Source organism: Henckelia pumila, chromosome 4 (assembly GCF_033568475.1).
Source record: "Henckelia pumila isolate YLH828 chromosome 4, ASM3356847v2, whole genome shotgun sequence".
NCBI classification, from domain to species: domain Eukaryota; kingdom Viridiplantae; phylum Streptophyta; class Magnoliopsida; order Lamiales; family Gesneriaceae; genus Henckelia; species Henckelia pumila.
Window position 1 is genome coordinate 102,692,686 of NC_133123.1, and position 20,445 is coordinate 102,713,130.

Here is a 20,445-nt window from a genome sequence, read left to right on the forward strand (position 1 = left end):
TGAACTAGATAGAACTAAAAACAAAGAAAAGAGAAGAGAGTGAGATTAATCAAAACAAAACAAAAAAGAAAAAGAACACAAAAAATTAACACCGAGTCCCTGGCAACGGCACCAAAATTTGGCACGCTTAATCGTGTCACGCCCAAATTACCAGACTCAAACAGATAAAAATTAATGCAGTAGTGTGAGTAGGGATCGTTCCCACGAGGAAAGATAAATTTAATGCGTTCTAAATAAATAAAAAGGGGGTTTTGAAGTTTGAGATTACCTACTGAAAATTTTAAACAATTAAAATTCACTAACATGCAAGATTGAATAATAAACTTGGAGAAATCAATAAGAGACGAGACTTGATATCGGTCGAATATACCCTTGATATTTATTCATTCAATCATCGATTCACCAAAAATAATTAATCATATTTAATATTCATCATTGAAAATCTAATTCCTGTTTCACCATAATTTTAGTTAATTAGAAAACAGCATTCAAAATTAACCCTTACCAATGAATTAACCCGATAACAACAATCTAGATTTAAATCCACGGTGGCATTCAAACTAGTAAAATTGACGAACCTAGACAACACAAACACCAGCAGTTATATTTAGCCTAGTCAATAATTGATCTACAATTTAATAAATTCAACAGCAGAAAATATCAAACGTAGTTGCTTCGCAAATCATATTATTCAAACAATTACGGATTTGAATTCTAATTTAGCTATCGCTTGCAAAACAAAATTCTAAGATGGCCAATCCTAAAATCTCGCATACAAACATGAAAAAATATAGATAAAAAATTGATACTTAATAAAGATTAAACACTACGAATCAAATCTCATGAATAAAATACATCAAGGTTTTGTCTCCCTCAACCAAGTATTAAAACTTAGCCACAACGATTCATGACCAAATCAATAAAAATTCAAAGAAAATAAGAAAACTAGAAAAGTAACTGAAGAACAAATCCTAGACTCCAAAAGAGAGTCTCGAAATCTGATGATTCTCCTTCAAAAACGAAATTAAGAGTCTAATAAATCCCTAGAGTCCAAAATAACAAAATTACCAAAATTAATATTTTTCTTCCGAAAGACGAGCGCGCTCGATCGCATAAGTACGCACGATCGAGCGCGCAAAAAACATGCGATCCACTGTCCACAATCCCTTGAGCGCGCTCGATCCTATCAGTTCGTCCGATCGAGCCCGCTATTTTATGCCAACTTTCTGTCTTCATACTTCAAATTCTGCGCTCGATCTCATCAATTCATCCGCTCGAGCGCATGGAAAAATATGGCCAAAACTGTCCTCTTGTTTTTCAACTTAAAATCTCCTACACATTAAACCCGGAAGTATGTTATGAAAATAAATGCATGCAAAAGACAGAACTAAAATAGAACATGAACAAACACAAATAAATGCATGCAAACTACTAACAAAATAACATCAAAATATGCAAACAAAACACGGCTATCAGCAGGCTTCGATGTTTGATGAACTTCAAAGGCGATTTGAGGATGCAGTGAATGCTGCTGACATTCACAAGACCCTCAAGAAACTTTTTGGGGCTCAGTCGAGATCTGAGCGGTACGCCTCTGTCAAAGAGCTAATGGCATGCCGCATGCGAGATGGGACTTCGGTCCGTGAGCATGGGGTACACATGATTTGGCTCATTGAAAAATTGATGACCCTCGAGTTGACATTGGAGCACGAACTGTGTGTGGACTTACTGCTTCTTTCTCTTCCTTCATCTTTTGACGGTTTTGTGGTGAACTTTAATATGAACAAGCTAGAGGCCACCATTGAAGAGATGGTCAATATGCTAGTCACTTATGAGGCCACATTCAAGAAGGATAAATCGGTTCTCTTGGTGGGCTCCTCTTCTTATGCTAAGAAGGGGCCAAATGCAAAGGGTAAGAAACGTTCTGCTTCACCCAAGAAAACTGGGCCCAAGAAGAAGCACAAAACCAAAGCTTCTAACATGGACAAGTCTGAAGATGTTTGTCATCACTGCAAGAAACTCGGTCACTGGAAATGTAACTGCAAGGAATATCTCGAGCAGTTGCAAACTGCGAAGGGTATGTTTTATATTGAAATAAATGTTTCACTTAATACTACTTCTTGGTTATTGGATACCAGATGTGGATCTTACATTTGCAATGATTTGCAGGTGATGTCAAGAAGTCGTAAGCTGAGGATGGGTGAGACCCAGTTGAGGCTCGGAAATAGTTCCAGAGTTGAAGCCAAAGCTGTGGGAGATGTTTATTTAATTTTGCAGAATAATTTTAAGTTATTTCTGAGAGATGTTTTATTTGTGCCAGATTTGGTTAAAAACATATTTCTGTTTCTATGCTTGATAGAGATGGTTTTTCTTGTAATTTTGTGAATGAGATTTGCAATATTTACAAGAATGAATGTTTGATTGGATGTGGACAACTTGAAAGTGATCTATATAACTTAAAATTAAAAGACGTACCAGTTAATTATGTTGATAAACTGGCAACAACAATGAAAAGAAAAAACGATAGTCAAAACCCAGCAAACCTTTGGCATGCTAGGCTAGGTCATATTTCCTCACGGAGGATGAACAAGCTAATGGGAGAGGGTATGTTTGATATGTCAGATATAAACTCTCTACCTACTTGTGAGTCTTGCCTGAAAGGAAAAATGACTAAAACACCTTTTAAGGGAAAGCCTGAGCGTAGTCAAAATCTATTGGATCTGATCCATACAGATGTTTGTGTACCATTTAGTATTGGTACTAAATATGGTTACACCTACTTTATTACCTTTACTGATGATTATTCTAGTTATGGGTATTTATATTTAATGAAATATAAGTCTGAATCATTTGAAAAGTTCAAACAAGACTGAAGTAGAAAATCAGCTAGGTAAAAGTATTAAAGCACTTCGATCTAATCGAGGCGGTGAATACTTGAGTACCGAGTTTTTAGACTATCTGAAAGAAAATGGAATTCTTTCTCAGTGGACTCCTCCTGCCACACCTCAGCTTAATGGTGTATCAGAGCGTCGTAATCGAACTCTGTTGGACATGGTTCGATCTATGATGAGCTTCACTGAGCTCCCATCTTCGTTTTGGGGCTATGCACTTGAAACGGCGGTATTGTTGTTGAACAATGTCCACACTAAAGCAGTGAATAAAACTCCATACGAATTATGGACTGACAAAACTTCTAAGTATTCGTACTTGAGGATTTGGGGATGTCCTACTTGCGTGAAGCAGACAGTGGAAGATAAGTTAGATTGTCGATCCACCTTGTGTTATTTTGTGGGATGTCTGAAGAATTCGATCGGATATTACTTCTATCATCCTACTGAAACAAAAGTGTTTGTTTCTAGGAATGCCACCTTCCTGGAGAAGGAGTTCTTACTTGAAAGAAAATGCAAGATGATGGAACTCGAAGAAGTTCGAGAAGAACCCGAGATACAAAATAACGATCCCACACCTCAGGAACCAATAAATGACACGCCACTTCTTAGAAAATCCGAAAGGGATTCTAGACCTCCTGTTCAACTTAATCTCCTACTTGAAGAGGATCAAAGTGAACTCATCATTGGATGTGATCCAAGAAACTTCAAGGAGGCAATTTCTGATGCCGATTCGAATTTATAGCTTGAAGCCATGCAGTCTGAAATAGACTCCATGCATACAAACCAAGTTTGGTCTTTAGTAGATCCTCCCGATGGAATTGTTCCTATAGGGTGTAAATGAATCTACAAGAGAAAACTTGGGCCTGATGGTAAGGTTCTAACCTACAAGGCACGATTGTTCGCAAAAGGTTATACACAAAGACAAGGTGTTGACTATGATGAAACTTTTTCACCAGTCGCAATGTTCAAGTCCATAAGTATCTTAATTGCCATAGAAGCTTGGTATGACTATGAGATATGGCAAATGGATATGAAGACTGCGTTCCTTAATGGAAACATTAAGGAAGAGATCTATATGATGCAGCCCGAGGGATTCACATCCATGGAAAGCGAGCATAAGGTATGCAAACTTCAGAGATCAATTTATGGTCTCAAACTAGCGTCAAGAAGTTGGAACAAAAAATTTGATGAAACAATAAAAGACTTTGGTTTCATCAAGAACCCGGAGGAACCCTGCGTGTACAAGAAAGTAGTTAAGGATGTTGTGACATTCTTAGTGCTTTATGTTGACGACATCCTACACATTGGGAATGATGTAGGGATGTTTCAGTTAACAAAGATATGGTTATCAGGTAGATTTTCGATGAAGGACTTGGGTGAGGCGTCCTATATTCTAGGAATACAGATCTATAGAGATAGGTATAAGAGAATGATAGGACTCACTCAAGCGACCTACATCGACACCATATTGAAGAGGTTCTCTATGGATGAGTCCAAGAAAGGAAATCTACCTATGTGTCATGGAGTTTCTTTATCCAAGTCAATGTCTCCCAAGACTGACGAAGAGATAGATAAAATGACACACGTACCATATGCGTCACCTATAGGTAGTATCATGTATGGGATGATATCTACCAGACCGGATGTAGCCTTTGCTCTGAGTGTCACGAGCAGATATCAGGCCAACCCCGTTCAAATGCATTGGAAAGCTGTGAAGGATATGCTTAAGTACTTGAGAAGGACTAAGAATATATTCATGGCTTATGGGGAGAAGAGAATTGAAATTGGAAGGCTATACCGACTCTAGCTTTCAAAGCAACGTGGATGACTCGAAATCAACCTCTGAATTTGTATTCATGCTCAATGACGGTGCTGTCTCTTGGAAGAGTTCCAAGTAGGACACCACAGCGGATTCCGCCACTGAGGCAGAGTACATTGCAGCATCAGTTGCTGCTAAAGAGGCAGTTTGGATGAGGAATTTCATCCAAGAGTTGGGGGTCATTCCTGAAGCTGTTGGTCCAGTCTCGGTGTACTGTGACAACACTGGTGCCCTTGCTCAGGAAAAGGAACCAAGGTCTCATCAAAGATCCAAACACATACTGAGGAAATACCACATCATCCGGGAGATCGTGGAAAGAGGAGACATTACTGTCGAGAGAGTGGCCTCTGCAGACAATATCGTTGATCTAATTACTAAGCCCTTGCCAGGACCATTATTTGACAAACATCGCGAAGCAATAGAACTATGTAGTTTGACTAGTTGGCTTTACGGCAAGTGGGAGATTCAAAGAGTGGGTGCCCTGCTAGCCAACTTGTGGCTAAGGGCCTTTATGACTCTATTTGTAAACAATCTTTGTTTAATATAATTTACACTCTTTATTGGAATTTACTTTATCTTTTATCATATTGTTATATTGTGATGTACTATACGATGTTTAGATAAAGACCTTGAATATACTAAAGTGCATGCAAGATGTGATAGTGGATATGGATGACTATCATGAAACACATCTTGTAATCACTGTATATTCTAAACCAGTTCCTAGTCAATTGTGTTGTTCGCAATAAGGATAAGGATCGCTCAAGATTGAGACTAGTATTTGCGATGCCGAGTACCACGTTTCATTGGTATGGAACATAGAGATGTTCGAAGCATGCAAATGGATATTCATTGGATGAATGATCGAACTACCCTATTCGGACTTTCCAAGTGGTTTTCACTAATTGAGTAGAAAAGTCTGTGGTTTTGGTTGTACATCATTAGTCCTTACTACTTGAAACATCATGGAGACTCTATATGCTAGTACTGTACTTTGACTTGTTTACCGACTCTATGAGGGTCATTAGGTGTCGAGATTGTTGGAGAATGCGGCGATCAGATCAACTATGATTGATACCCGGTGCAGCGGAAGTTTAAAATTTTTGTATGGAACGATTCCATAATGGGTATCAACCTTACGATTAAATTGTGTGTGTAAAAATTAAATAACAATTATAAAATTTTTACCTTTAATCTCGAATCGAGATTTTGGATGCCAACAGATTTCTCTGCTCTTGTTGTATATCCCTGGAACTGATGGACGAACTGTTCTTCAATCAGGTCTACGAACGGATATTTAATCCCTCTGATACATTGCACTAGAAAATCTATCAGAAGTTTTCTACGAAGAGATTAACGAATTTGATCCGTTAAACCAGACTGTAATTCAAAATCACAGGCTGGATTTTTCTCAAGTAGAGGGAGAGAGGGGGGACGGCCACCTTTTAAAATTAACTAGGGTTTTCGAAAAATCCTTGTGACCTGTTGTGTGTAATTTCTGTACTGCAATAACTTATTTATAATGTAGGCCACTAACAGCTTAAGGCCCATTAGTCATAAGTTCAAGCCCGACAAGCAAAACCCGCATGTTCAGAAATTAATATAAAATTTATCGTGACTCCGATTGATAAACCGATTTCACCAATGTGCACAGAAACCATTTCTGCACCTTTTAAAGTCAAGATAAATTTTTCTGAATCCGAATTCAGTGATTTCCAAAAATGGTCATCCCTATGTCATTTTAGGAAATCTTACTCCTCTACTCTTAAATAAGAAGTCCAACTTCTTCGTTCATTAAATTTAACTCTTTAAATTTAACTATCTCAACGGGGATTAAAAATCCATTACACTGTGTGACCCTCAATGGTTCAGAGATACAGCTAGCCGTGGGCTCACAACTCCTTGTGACTCGGAACAACAATTTCCGACTTGCCCATCGAATCATGGTATGAGCGCCTAGCAACATCGCCCCATGATTCCCTAGGTATCACTGATAGTGCCTACAAGAACCAGTAGATTTTGGTTAGCGTACAGTACGGTCCCTTCATCCAAATATCCCGATCGAATCAACAACCATTGGTATATCGAGAGTCGCTCGAGATTCGATAACTATGCAATGCATCTTGAAGATCAAATAGTGACATCGCATGTGATACTAAGAAACCATTTCTTAAATCACATCATGTACTCTGGCCAGAGATTCGTCACACTAATATCTCCTCAGATCGCATAGGATATCCACACTCGCAAGTATGTGGTGAATCCTTGACAACAAAGCATCGACTCCTATATGTGTTGTAACTGTACCCAATCCCGACACCTGATGACCCCAATAGAGTCAGTAAACGAGTCAAAGCACAGTACTAGCATATAGAGTCTCAATGATGTCTCAAGTAGTAAGGACTAATGGTGTACAACCAAAACCGCGGACTATATCCACTCGATAAGTGATAACCACTTGGAAAGTCCGGATAGGGTAGTTCGATCATTCATCATATGAATATCCATTTGCATGCTTCGAACATCTCCATGTTCCTTACCAATGAAACGTGGTACTCCGCATCGCAAATGCTAGTCTCAAACTCGAGCGATCCTTATCCTTATTATCGGACGGCTCAATCGACTAGGAACAGTTTAGAATATAAACTGACTATAAGATGCGTTTCATGATAGACATCCCCATGTTCTACCACATCTTACATACACTATAGTATATTCAAGGTCTTTATCAAAACAACAATAGTATATCACAATATCACAATATGAAGAAAGACAAAGCCATTGCCATTAATAAAAGTGTAAATTATATTAAACAAAAGATTGTTTATACAAAGAGTCATCAAAGCCCTTAGCCACAAGTTGGCTCACCGGGCACCCACTCTTTCAATCTCCCACTTGCCCTATAGCCAACTAGTCATACTACGTAGACCCATTGCTTCGCGATGTTTGTCAAATAATGGTCCTGGCAAGGGCTTAGTAAGTGGATCAGCGATATTGTCTGCAGAGGCCACTCTTTCGACAGTGATGTCTCCTCTTTCCACAATCTCCCGGATGATGTGGTATTTCCTCAGTACGTGTTTGGATCTTTGATGAGACCTTGGTTCCTTTGCCTGAGCAATGGCACCCGTGTTGTCACAGTACACCGGGACTGGACCAACAACTTCAGGAATGACGCCCAACTCTTGGACGAAATTCCTCATCCAAACGGCCTCTTTAGCAGCAGCTGATGCTGCAATGTATTCTGCTTCAGTGGTGGAATCCGTTGTGGTGTCCTGGTTGGAACTCTTCCAAGAGACAGCACCTCCATTGAGCATGAACACAAATCCAGAGGTTGACTTCGAGTCATCCACGTCACTTTGGAAGCTAGAGTCGGTATAGCCTTCATATTTTAGTTCTCTTCCTCCATATACCATGAACATATTCTTAGTCCTTCGTAAGTACTTAAGAATGTCCTTCACGGCTTTCCAATGCATTTGACTGGGATTAGCTTGATATCTGCTCGTGACACTCAGAGAAAATGCTACATCCGGTCTGGTAGATATCATCCCATACATGATACTACCTATGGCTGACGCATATGGTACATGTGTCATTTTCTCTATCTCTTCATCAGTCTTGGGACACATAGACTTGGATAGAGAAACTCCATGACACATGGGTAGATGTCCTCTCTTGGACCCATCCATTGAAAACCGTTTTAATATGGTGTCGATGTAGGTTGATTGAGTGAGTCCTATCATTCTCTTAGATCTATCTCTATAGATCTGTATCCCAAGAATATAGGATGCCTCACCCAAATCCTTCATCGAGAATCTACCTGATAACCATATCTTTGTTGACTGCAACATCCCTACATCATTTTCAATGAGTAGGATGTCATCAACATAAAGTACTAAGAATGTCACAGCATCCTTAACTACTTTCTTGTACACGCATGGTTCCTCCGGATTCTTGATGAAACCAAAATCTTTTATTGTTTCATCAAATTTTTGGTTCCAACTTCTTGATGCTTGTTTTAGACCATAAATTGATCTCTGAAGCTTGCATACCTTATGCTCGCTTCCCATGGATGTGTACCCCTCAGGCTGCTTCATATAGATTTCTTCCTTAATGTCTTCATTAAGAAAAGCAGTCTTCACATCCATTTGCCATATCTCATAGTCATACCATGCAGCTATGGCAATAAGGATTCTTATGGACTTGAACATTGCAACTGGTGAAAAGGTTTCATCATAGTCAACTCCTTGTCTTTGAGTATAACCTTTTGCCACCAATTGCGCCTTGTAGGTCAATACCTTACCATCAGGCCCAAGCTTTCTCTTGTAGATCCATTTACACCCTATTGGAACAATTCCATCGGGAGGATCTACTAAAGACCAAACTTGGTTTGTATGCATCGAATCTATTTCCGACTGCATAGCTTCAAGCCATAAATTTGAATCCGCATCAGAAATTGCTTCCTTGAAGTTTCTTGGATCACATCCAACATCGGGTTCATCTTGATCCCCTTCAAAAAGAAGACCATATCGAATAGGAGGTCTAGAAGTCCTCTCGGATCTTCTAGGTACAGGCGTGTCCAGCAATGGTTCCTGAGGTGTAGGATCGTTATTTTGTATTTCGGGTTCTTCTCGAATTTCTTCGAGTTCCATCATCTCACTTTTCTTATCCAATAAGAACTCCTTCTCCAAGAAGGTGGCATTCCTTGAAACAAACACCTTTGTTTCAGCAGGATAATAGAAATAATATCCGATTGAATTCTTCGGATACCCTACAAAATAACATAAGCTGGATCGACTATCCAACTTATCTCCCACTGTCCGCTTCACGTAAGCAGGACATCCCCAAATCCTCAAGTACGAATACTTAGAAGCTTTGCCATTCCATAACTCGTATAGTGTTTTGTCCACTGCTTTAGTGTGGACGTTGTTCAACAACAATACCGCCGTTTCAAGCGCATAGCCCCAAAACGAAGGTGGAAGCTCAGTGAAGCTCATCATGGATCGAACCATGTCCAACAAAGTTCGATTACGACGCTCCGATACACCATTAAGCCGTGGTGTCATAGGAGGAGTCCACTGAGAGAGAATCCCATTCTCTTTTAGATAGTCCAAAAACTTGGTACTCAAGTATTCTCCACCTCGATCCGATCGAAGTGCTTTAATACTTTTACCTAGCTTGTTTTCTACTTCAGCCTTGAATTCTTTGAACTTTTCAAATGCTTCAGACTTATATTTCATTAAATATAAATACCCATACCTTGAATAATCATCAGTAAAGGTAATGAAGTAGGTGTGGCCATATTGAGTCCCAACTCTAAATGGACCACAAACATCTGTATGGATCAAATCCAATAGATTTTGACTACGCTCAGGTTTCCCCTTAAAAGGAGATTTAGTCATTTTTCCTTTTAGGCAGGATTCACAAGTAGGTAGAGAGTTAATATCAGACATATCAAACATGTCCTCTCCCACTAGCTTGTTCATCCTCCTTGAGGAAATATGACCTAGCCTAGCGTGCCAAAGGTTTGCCGGGTTTTGGCTATCGATTTTCCTTTTGTTTGTTGTTGCCGGTTTATCAACATAATTTATTGGAACGTCTTTTAGTTTTAAGTTGTATAGATCGTTTTCAAGTTGTCCATTTCCAATCAAACATTCATTCTTGTAAATATTGCAAATCCCATTCACAAAATTGCAAGAATAACCATCTCTATCAAGCATAGAAACAGAAATAATGTTTTTAATCAAATCCGGAACAAATAAAACATCTCTTAAAAGTAACTTAAAATCGTTCTGCAAAATTAAATAAACATCTCCCACGGCTTTTGCTTCAACTCTGGAACCATTTCCGAGCCTCAGCTGGGTCTCACCCATCCTAAGCCTGCGACTTCTTGTAATCACCTGCAAATCATTGCAAATGTGAGATCCACATCCGGTATCCAATACCCAAGAAGTAGTATTAAGTGAAACATTTATTTCAATATAGAACATACCCTTTGCAGTTCGCAACTGCTCTAGATATTCCTTGCAGTTACGCTTCCAATGACCGGGCTTCTTGCAGTAATGGCAAACATCCTTGGATTTTTCCATGTTTGAAGCCTTTGTCTTGTACTTCTTCTCGGGTTCGATTTTCTTGGGTGGGGCAGAACGTTTCTTACCCTTTGTACTTGGCCCCTTCTTAGCAGAAGAAGAGGAGCCCACCAAGAAAACCGGTTTATCCTTCTTTAATGTGGATTCATATGTCACAAGCATATTGACCATCTCTTCAAGGGAGGCCTCTATCTTGTTCATATTGAAATTTACCACAAATCCGTCAAACGAAGAAGGAAGAGACAGAAGTAGTAAGTCCACGTTGAGTTCATGCTCCAACACCAAATCAAGGGTTACCAACTTCTGTATGAGCCAAATTACTCGTACCCCATGATCACGGACCGAAGTCCCTTCACGCATGCGACACGTCATTAGCTCCTTTACAGTAAAGAACCTTTCAGCCCTCGATTGAGCCCCAAAAAGTTCCTTGAGTTGAACGTGAATGTCAGCAGCATTCACGGTGTCCTCAAATCGCCTCTGGAGTTCATCAGACATCGAGGCTTGCATATAGCATTTGGTCTTGATATCATGGTCCCACCATGTATCAAGCTTGGCTAACTCCTACGGACTTACGTCAGCTGGTGCTTCCTTCGGAGGAGATTTTTCTAACACGTAGAGCATCTTCTCCTAAGTCAAGACAATCTTCAACTTACGGAACCATTCCGTATAGTTTGCGCCAGTCAACTTATTTTGTTCGAGGATCGAGAAAAGTGGATTACGCGAATTCATCTTATGAAATACTGAAAATAAACAGACAAATATCAATGATTGTTTAAGCAATTTACTAAGACATAAAATAAGCGAAATTTATTTTATGAATCTCACTCCCACTATTTTAACGATTTCACTACCCTCTAGTGAAAACGGGAAACTGTTTTCCTTAGTGAGAACATGGAGTCCAATTGACAAACTATGGTCCCGAATAATATCAGCCAACCATAATTTTCAAAAGGTAGAGCCCAATTACTTCCAAAGCAACCTCCACGTTTTTACCTCATGTCCAATAAGGGCCCAATAATATGACGCCGTTTATTGTGACATGTCAAGATGACCCATCAATATTAAGTTGTGATGGACGGTCGCCATGTGGATCCCCCAATAATATGAGCCGATCCCATGGGAGTTCCACCCAACTTACAACATGTGTCGATCCAATGTACAATTTTCCGACGAACGGGCCCCCCCAATAATATGAGCCGGACCGTATCCGCGGGTAGCATCTCATACATTGATCGTTGATGGAAGGTAGGAACATTTAAACAAATTTAAATTTCCTTTATTTATCTTGATATCAATTTTAAATCATATTTAAAATGAGGGATTTTTAATTATAAAAATTTGTCTCATCATTTTTTAAAAAATTTGTATGCTTGCCGGATTCACACAATTATGTCTAAAACATGCATACAACTATAATATCACATATTATATAGGATGATCGATTCCATTTCTAATCGACCCGTGGTTGCCAATCACGGGTCTTAGTCCAATCCTAGGTAATATGCAGTATGCATTGCAATCCTATTACATTTGCTTCCAATTTACATTTCTTCTGTCTTTATTGTCTGCTGGGCCCACCTCCATCTTCAAATCTTGATCTCCCACTAAATCTAATGTATTTACAATAAATAACAATGACAAGTAGGGGATACATTTTTAAGGGGTGGGAACGGGCCATAAACCAAGCTCACTTTTATTACATATGACATTCTTATTGGGCCATAAACCAGGCCCATTAATAAAACCAACAACAATAAAACAAATGTAAATTCCTAACATACACCTACAAAATTGGTCATGGAAATCGATCATCCTTATCCAATAACATTTAATTCAAAATTAATTTATTGGATAACATGCAATAGCAATTTAAATTTAAAAGGATAAAATCATATTTCATACATAAAATCTTATTTTACATATAAAATCATATTTTATCTTTTTATCAAATAAAATCATATTTTATCTATAAAATCCAATTTTATACATAAAATCATATTTTACTCAATATATCCATAAGATCATATCTTATCATCAATTGTACCAAAAATAATTAATTTCAAAATTCAATTAAAGGATAAAATATTAAAATTTTCCAAAAATTCAAATTTATCCAAAAATCAATTTTAAAATTTTCGGACTCAAACAATTCGATCCGACGCCTCGTGAACCAATCAAAACAATTTTCGATCGGACCAAAAATAGAATTTTTACATATTAAAATTTAATTTAAAAAATTAAAAATAATTTTTCCCGCGGGCCGCCCGGGACATTCCCGGGCCGGGCAGCGATCACATCGCTGCCCTGTGCTGCGCCGGGCAGCGCCGTGCGCTGCCCTGGGCAGCGCACGGCGTCGCCCTGTGCGGCGCTGGCCCCGATCGCTGCCCCTGCCCCGGGCAGCGATCCAATCGCTGCCCGGGTTTTTGCCCGAAAAAATATTTTTATTTTTTAAATATTTATTTTGTTTCAAAAAACCGAGGCCTAAAATTTTTTTGTACAATCGATTAATTTAATCGCTTGATCTGAGCAACCTGGCTCTGATACCACTGTTGGAGAACGCGGCGATCAGATCAACTATGATTGATACCCGGTGCAGCGGAAGTTTAAAATTTTTGTATGGAACGATTCCATAATGGGTATCAACCTTACGATTAAATTGTGTGTGTAAAAATTAAATAACAATTATAAAATTTTTACCTTTAATCTCGAATCGAGATTTTGGACGCCAACAGATTTCTCTGCTCTTGTTGTATATCCCTGGAACTGATGGACGAACTGTTCTTCAATCAGGTCCACGAACGGATATTTAATCCCTCTGATAGATTGCACTAGAAAATCTATCAGAAGTTTTCTACGAAGAGATTAACGAATTTGATCCGTTAAACCAGACTGTAATTCAAAATCACAGGCTAGATTTTTCTCAAGTAGAGGGAGAGAGGGGGGACGGCCACCTTTTAAAATTAACTAGGGTTTTCGAAAAATCCTTGTGACCTGTTGTGTGTAATTTATGTACTGCAATAACTTATTTATAATGTAGGCCACTAACAGCTTAGGGCCCATTAGTCATAAGTTCAAGCCCGACAAGCAAAGCCCGCATGTTCAGAAATTAATATAAAATTCATCGTGACTCCGATTGATAAACCGATTTCACCAATGTGCACAGAAACCATTTCTGCACCTTTTATAGTCAAGATAAATTTTTCTGAATCCGAATTCAGTGATTTCCAAAAATGGTCATCCCTATGTCATTTTAGGAAATCTTACTCCTCTACTCTTAAATAAGAAGTCCAACTTCTTCGTTCATTAAATTTAACTCTTTAAATTTAACTATCTCAACGGGGATTAAAAATCCATTACACTGTGTGACCCTCAATGGTTCAGGGATACAGCTAGCCGTGGGCTCACAACTCCTTGTGACTCGGAACAACAATTTCCGACTTGCCCATCGAATCATGGTATGAGCGCCTAGCAACATCGCCCCATGATTCCCTAGGTATCACTGATAGTGCCTACAAGAACCAGTAGATTTTGGTTAGCGTACAGTACGGTCCCTTCATCCAAATATTCCGATCGAATCAACAACCATTGGTATATCGAGAGTCGCTCGAGATTCGATAACTATGCAATGCATCTTGAAGATCAAATAGTGACATCGCATGTGCTACTAAGAAACCATTTCTTAAATCACATCATGTACTCTGGCCAGAGATTCGTCACACTAATATCTCCTCAGATCGCATAGGATATCCACACTCGCAAGTATGTGGTGAATCCTTGACAACAAAGCATCGACTCCTATATGTGTTGTAACTGTACCCAATCCCGACACTTGATGACCCCAATAGAGTCGGTAAACGAGTCAAAGCACAGTACTAGCATATAGAGTCTCAATGATGTCTCAAGTAGTAAGGACTAATGGTGTACAACCAAAACCGCGGACTATATCCACTCGATAAGTGATAACCACTTGGAAAGTCCGGATAGGGTAGTTCGATCATTCATCATATGAATATCCATTTGCATGCTTCGAACATCTCCATGTTCCTTACCAATGAAACGTGGTACTGCGCATCGCAAATTCTAGTCTCAAACTCGAGCGATCCTTATCCTTATTATCGGACGGCTCAATCGACTAGGAACAGTTTAGAATATACAGTGACTATAAGATGCGTTTCATGATAGACATCCCCATGTTCTACCACATCTTACATACACTATAGTATATTCAAGGTCTTTATCAAAACAACAATAGTATATCACAATATCACAATATGAAGAAAGACAAAGCCATTGCCATTAATAAAAGTGTAAATTATATTAAACAAAAGATTGTTTATACAAAGAGTCATCAAAGCCCTTAGCCACAAGTTGGCTCACCGGGCACCCACTCTTTCAGAGATTGGGTACAGTTACGACACATATAGGAGTAAATGCTTTGTTGTCAAGGATTCACCACACGCTTGCGAGTGTGGATATCCTATGCGATCTGAGGAGATATTAGTGTGACAAATCTTTGGCCAGAGTACATGATGTGCTTTAGGTTACTTGGTTTCCTAGTTGCACATGCGATGTAAATATTTGATCTTTAAGATGCATTGCATAGTTATCAAATCTCGAACGACTCTCGATATACCAATGATTGTTGATTCGATCGGGATATATGGATGAAGGGATCGTACTGTACGCTAACCAAATCCCACTGGTTCTTGCAGGCACTATCAGTGATACCTAGGGAATCATGTAACGCCCAGAATTATTTAATTTTAATCCGAGAATAATTAATTTGGGAATATTTGGAGTTTTTATTCAAATTCTAATATTCTTAAATTGATTAGGATTGAAATTGAATAACATGAGAATGTGAGGGCTGAATTGCAATTATTGCATAGTTGAGGGGCCAAAGTGCAAAATCATTATTTTGAGCTGGACACTTGTTATTCCTCAGCATGTTCACGTGTACTACACTATATTCCATCAGAAAATTCAGACAAGTAAAAAGGAAGAACCGAGAGCAGAATTTTCCAAACTTTTCTTCATCTTTCAAATTGTGATATCTTGAGCTACGGTTATCCGTTTTCGATTCCGAAAGATGTTCTGGAATCCTCGCAAGACGACCTTCGATTTGATGTAAGTTTCCTCTTTGTTCTTCGGGGTTTGAGATTTCGAAATGGACAGATATCAGATGTTGTTGTGAAATTGTGGTGTTGAGATTCTATCTTGTATAATCTTGAAGTTGGGTTGAAGATGGAGTTGTATATCATGTTCTTGTGATTCCCAATTATGATTCGATCTATATATATCTGATGTTCTGTTGATCTTGAAGTTTTAACAGCTGATGTTCATATTAGAAATGCTGTATTGAGTTCGGAATCGCCGAAGTACTACCGATATGCCGTTGAACTCGTGAATTGAAGTGTTTTGCTACTGTTCTTGCATTTAGAAGTTGTTGAGCTATTAGTTAATGGTTCCTTGATTGTTATGCTATCATCTCAGTGGTTGAACAGGGCATATCAACTCAAGAACGTCAACTCCAAAACCGATAAACAATAGAACAAGGTTGGTAGAGTTTACCTTTGAAATTCTTGTTGAAGTTTGGGGTTGATATTGAGCAGATTTTGATATAGTCTTGGTGGTTGATCTTGTACAGACTTTGACAAGTTTGAAGACATCCTAAACACCACATTTGAAAGGTAAAAGTGGACTACTATTTGATTGGGACTACAACTCGAGATGGTTTGTATCGAGTTCCCCTAAATCACATACTTGTTTGCTTAATTGCTCTTATGTGTTTTTATTTGAGTTGTTGAATAAGTTTTGATGTTATGAATGTCTTGATGATGATATATGTTGCATTCATCTTGAAGACTTATTCTTTGATTTTGAAATGAACGAAAACGTTCGAATAGACGATTTGAGGAATTGTATATGTATGGCCTGGGTGGTTGTTTTAGCCTAGCGTCTGATTTGCATATATGATTGCTTCAAAGTCTAGAGAAGAAAGATAAGTAACCCCACCTCGATCGGGAGAGTCGGTGAATTAGTTATGATATCTACTTCTCGGGATCCCAATTGACGAATGACGAAATGAACCTTGTTTTGAAAACATGCATTGTACTTAATTTTATATCATGATCTTGATATATGTTGTTATGCATGTTTAGTTGCTTTTACTGGGAAATCTATTTCTCACCGGAGTTATCCGGCTATTGTCTTGTTGTATGTGTCATTGCAATAGGAGGGAGTGGAACCGGGCAAAGGCGTACATGAAGAACAAGGAATGAGATGAACATAGCGTGATGATTCGAGTTTAGATGATTATGAGCTGTCTTGTAGTGAAATGGAGCCTTAAACATGATTATGGTTTAGATATTTGTACCAAGACTTGATTATGATGATGTTGTAGTCTTGTTTGTTGTAGTTGGGATTGAATAGATATATAAACCCTTGAATCAATATGATGTATCTTGAACTTGAATTGTATATAGCTTCTTGTGTATCTTGATGCATCTTGGTTATGTTTTAAGGCCTTGGAGTGATCTAATTGTATTCCTTGTATAGCATGATAGATGTTGCTATTGATTATACCATGTCTATACCTTGGTAGGAGATGATCTTGAATCAAAGGGATGCACGAACTCAATTTTTGAACAGCAGCAGAGTGCAGCCAAATTTCTGGCCGATTGTCCTGCGCACGGGCGAGCTACTGCTCGCGCGCGCGCGGGCCAAGCCAGGGGGCCTCGGTCCTATTGGCTTGCGCGCGCGCGAGGGGTGATGCCCGCGCGTGCGCAGGGCAATTTATTTAAAAAAAAAAAAAATTTTTTATTCTTTTGTTTAGACATTGATACTTGTCTATTATTGTTGATTAATGTTTATTGAGAGATTAGAACTCGGGTCATCACAACAGGTGGTATCAGAGCAAGAACATTCTGGACTTAGATAGATAGTGAGTGGGGTAGATCGAGTCTTCTGCCTTACTTATTTATGTTTTTTTTTTATCATGCCATGATTTAATTACGTGATTGAATTACATGTTTTAAATGCTAGCATGATTTACTTTCAAGTATTTTATTACAAGATGTTGTATTTATTTTATTTGAAAGTATGATTACGATGATTAAAGATGCATGCTTATTGGAATATCTGAACTGATAGAAGCATGTATCCTGATGAATTATGACATGCTACCTGATTATCTGAATTGATTGGAAGCATGTTTTATTTGAAGATTATGATTATTTATTTAAGATTGAATCAGAACCGAGTCTTGATCAGAGGTAAGATGATCAGAGGAGGACTGAGATAATTTGATGATTTGGTATCCTAACCATGTTGATAATCAGATATGTCTCGAAGACCAGGCCGACCTCCTCTGAGACCCCATGTTCCTATTTCTCTACCAGAACAGACAGTTCATACTCCACCGACAGTTGTTACACCGATAGTGCCTCGAGCTACTGCAGTGCCGAGTAATGAACAGGGAAGTACGTCAAGAGATATGACTGATATGACAGCAACTCCTATGGAAACACTTCTGAAACGTTTCCAATCCTACAAGCCGCCTACTTTGAAAGGTACAGAAAATGCTGTTGAATGCGAGGGATGGCTTGATGATATGGAGATGCTATTTGATTCACTTGACTACGGGGATGAACGGAGAGTTAGATTGATTGGGCACCAGTTGCATGAAGTTGCGAAGAGCTGGTGGTTCACTACAAAAAGAGCTTTGGAGCGTAGAGGAACTGTACTGACTTGGAATGTCTTCAAAACTGAGTTCTACCAATGCTTCTTTCCTGTGTCTTACCGCAAGGATAAAGGGGCTGAGTTTGCAAATCTGAAACAGGGGAATTTGAATATCGAAGACTACGTTGCAAAATTCTCTACATTGCTACGTTTTGCTCCACATGTTGCTGACAGTGACGAGGCTATGGCTGATCAGTTTATCAATGGCCTGAGTCCGGATGTTTTTACACTGGTGAATACAAGGCGACCGAATACCTTTGCTGATGCCTTGAACAGTGCCAAGGGAGCGGAAGCTGGTTTGATACAGCAGCGAGGAGCTTCGTATACCGCATAACCTCCGAGACAGTCACAACCTGCAGCTCCAACTCCGCAACAGCAACCTTTTCGATTTGAAGGTGGTAGTAGCAGTGGAAAGAAAGGGTTCTTGCAAGCAAGAGGAAAACAGTTTAAGAAGTCTGGGAGCAGTTCTTCGAGTTCCAGTGGTACGAAGCAGAAGTCAGGAGTGTTCTGCAACAGTTGTGGTGGAAATCATCCAACCGATCAGTGCCGAGGTGTATCTGGGAGGTGCCATATATGCCAACAGACGGGTCATTTTGCAAGGGTGTGTCCTCAGAGAAATACTGGACAGGCAAGAGGTGCAGAGTTATCACGATCAGTGGCTCAACCTGGAAGACAGGCCTCTTCTGTTCATTCTTTTCAGCCAGCACATCCACAGCAGCAGACTCGACCAGGTGGAAGTCAGGCAGGCAATCAGCCTCAGAGACAGCAGGCTCATGTCTTTGCTTTGACTGAGGAGCAGGCACAGGGAGCACCTGATGATGTGATTGCAGGTAACTGTTCTATTTCTGGTTATTATGCTTATGTGTTGTTTGATACCGGTGCATCCCATACGTTTCTATCTGCCAAATTTGTTGCATTGCATTCTTTTCCTGTTGAGTCATTACCAGTTGTAGTATCTGTTTCTTCTCCTTTGGGGAGGGGTCTTATCTCGATTCAGATAGTAAAGAATTGTGTACTACAGTATGAGGGTAATGAGATTGAGATCGATTGTTTTGTACTTGGTATGTCTGATTTTGATTGTATTATTGGGATTGATATGCTGAATAAGTACAGAGCTACCGTCGATTGCTTTCAGAAGGTAGTGAGATTCAGACCTGAGATGGCTGGAGAATGGAAGTTCTATGGTAAGGGTTCACGTGCTAAGATTCCTCTCATTTCTGTATTATCTATGACCCGACTTTTGCAGAAAGGAGCGGAGGGATTTCTTGTTTATGCAGTGGATTTGTTGAAACCTAGCCTAAACCTGGCTGACTTGCCAGTGGTTAGTGAATTTGCGGACGTCTTTCCGGATGAGATTCCAGGATTACCTCCGTATCGTAAGATTGACTTCAACATAGAATTGATGCCAGGAACTGCACCGATTTCAAAAGCACCTTATCGAATGGCACCAGTTGAACTGAAAGAATTGAAGGAACAGTTAGAAGATTTACTGGCCAAGGGATACATTCGACCCAGTGTTTCTCCTTGGGGAGCTCCAGTACTGTTTGTTAGAAAGAAAGATGGTTCAATGAGATTGTGCTTTGACTACCGGCATCTGAACAAGGCTACGGTAAAGAACAAATACCCTTTGCCTCGTATTGATGATTTATTTGATCAGTGGCAGGGTTCTTCTGTGTATTCCAAGATCGATCTGAGATCTGGATACCATCAGCTGAGAGTTAGGGATTCTGATATTCCTAAGACTGCGTTCAGAACCAGGTATGGCCATTATGAGTTTATAGTTATGCCGTTTGGTTTGACGAATGCTCCAACTGTATTTATGGCTTTAATGAACCGTGTATTTCAGAAGTATCTCGATGATTTTGTGATTATCTTTATTGATGATATTCTGATATATTCAAAGAATTTG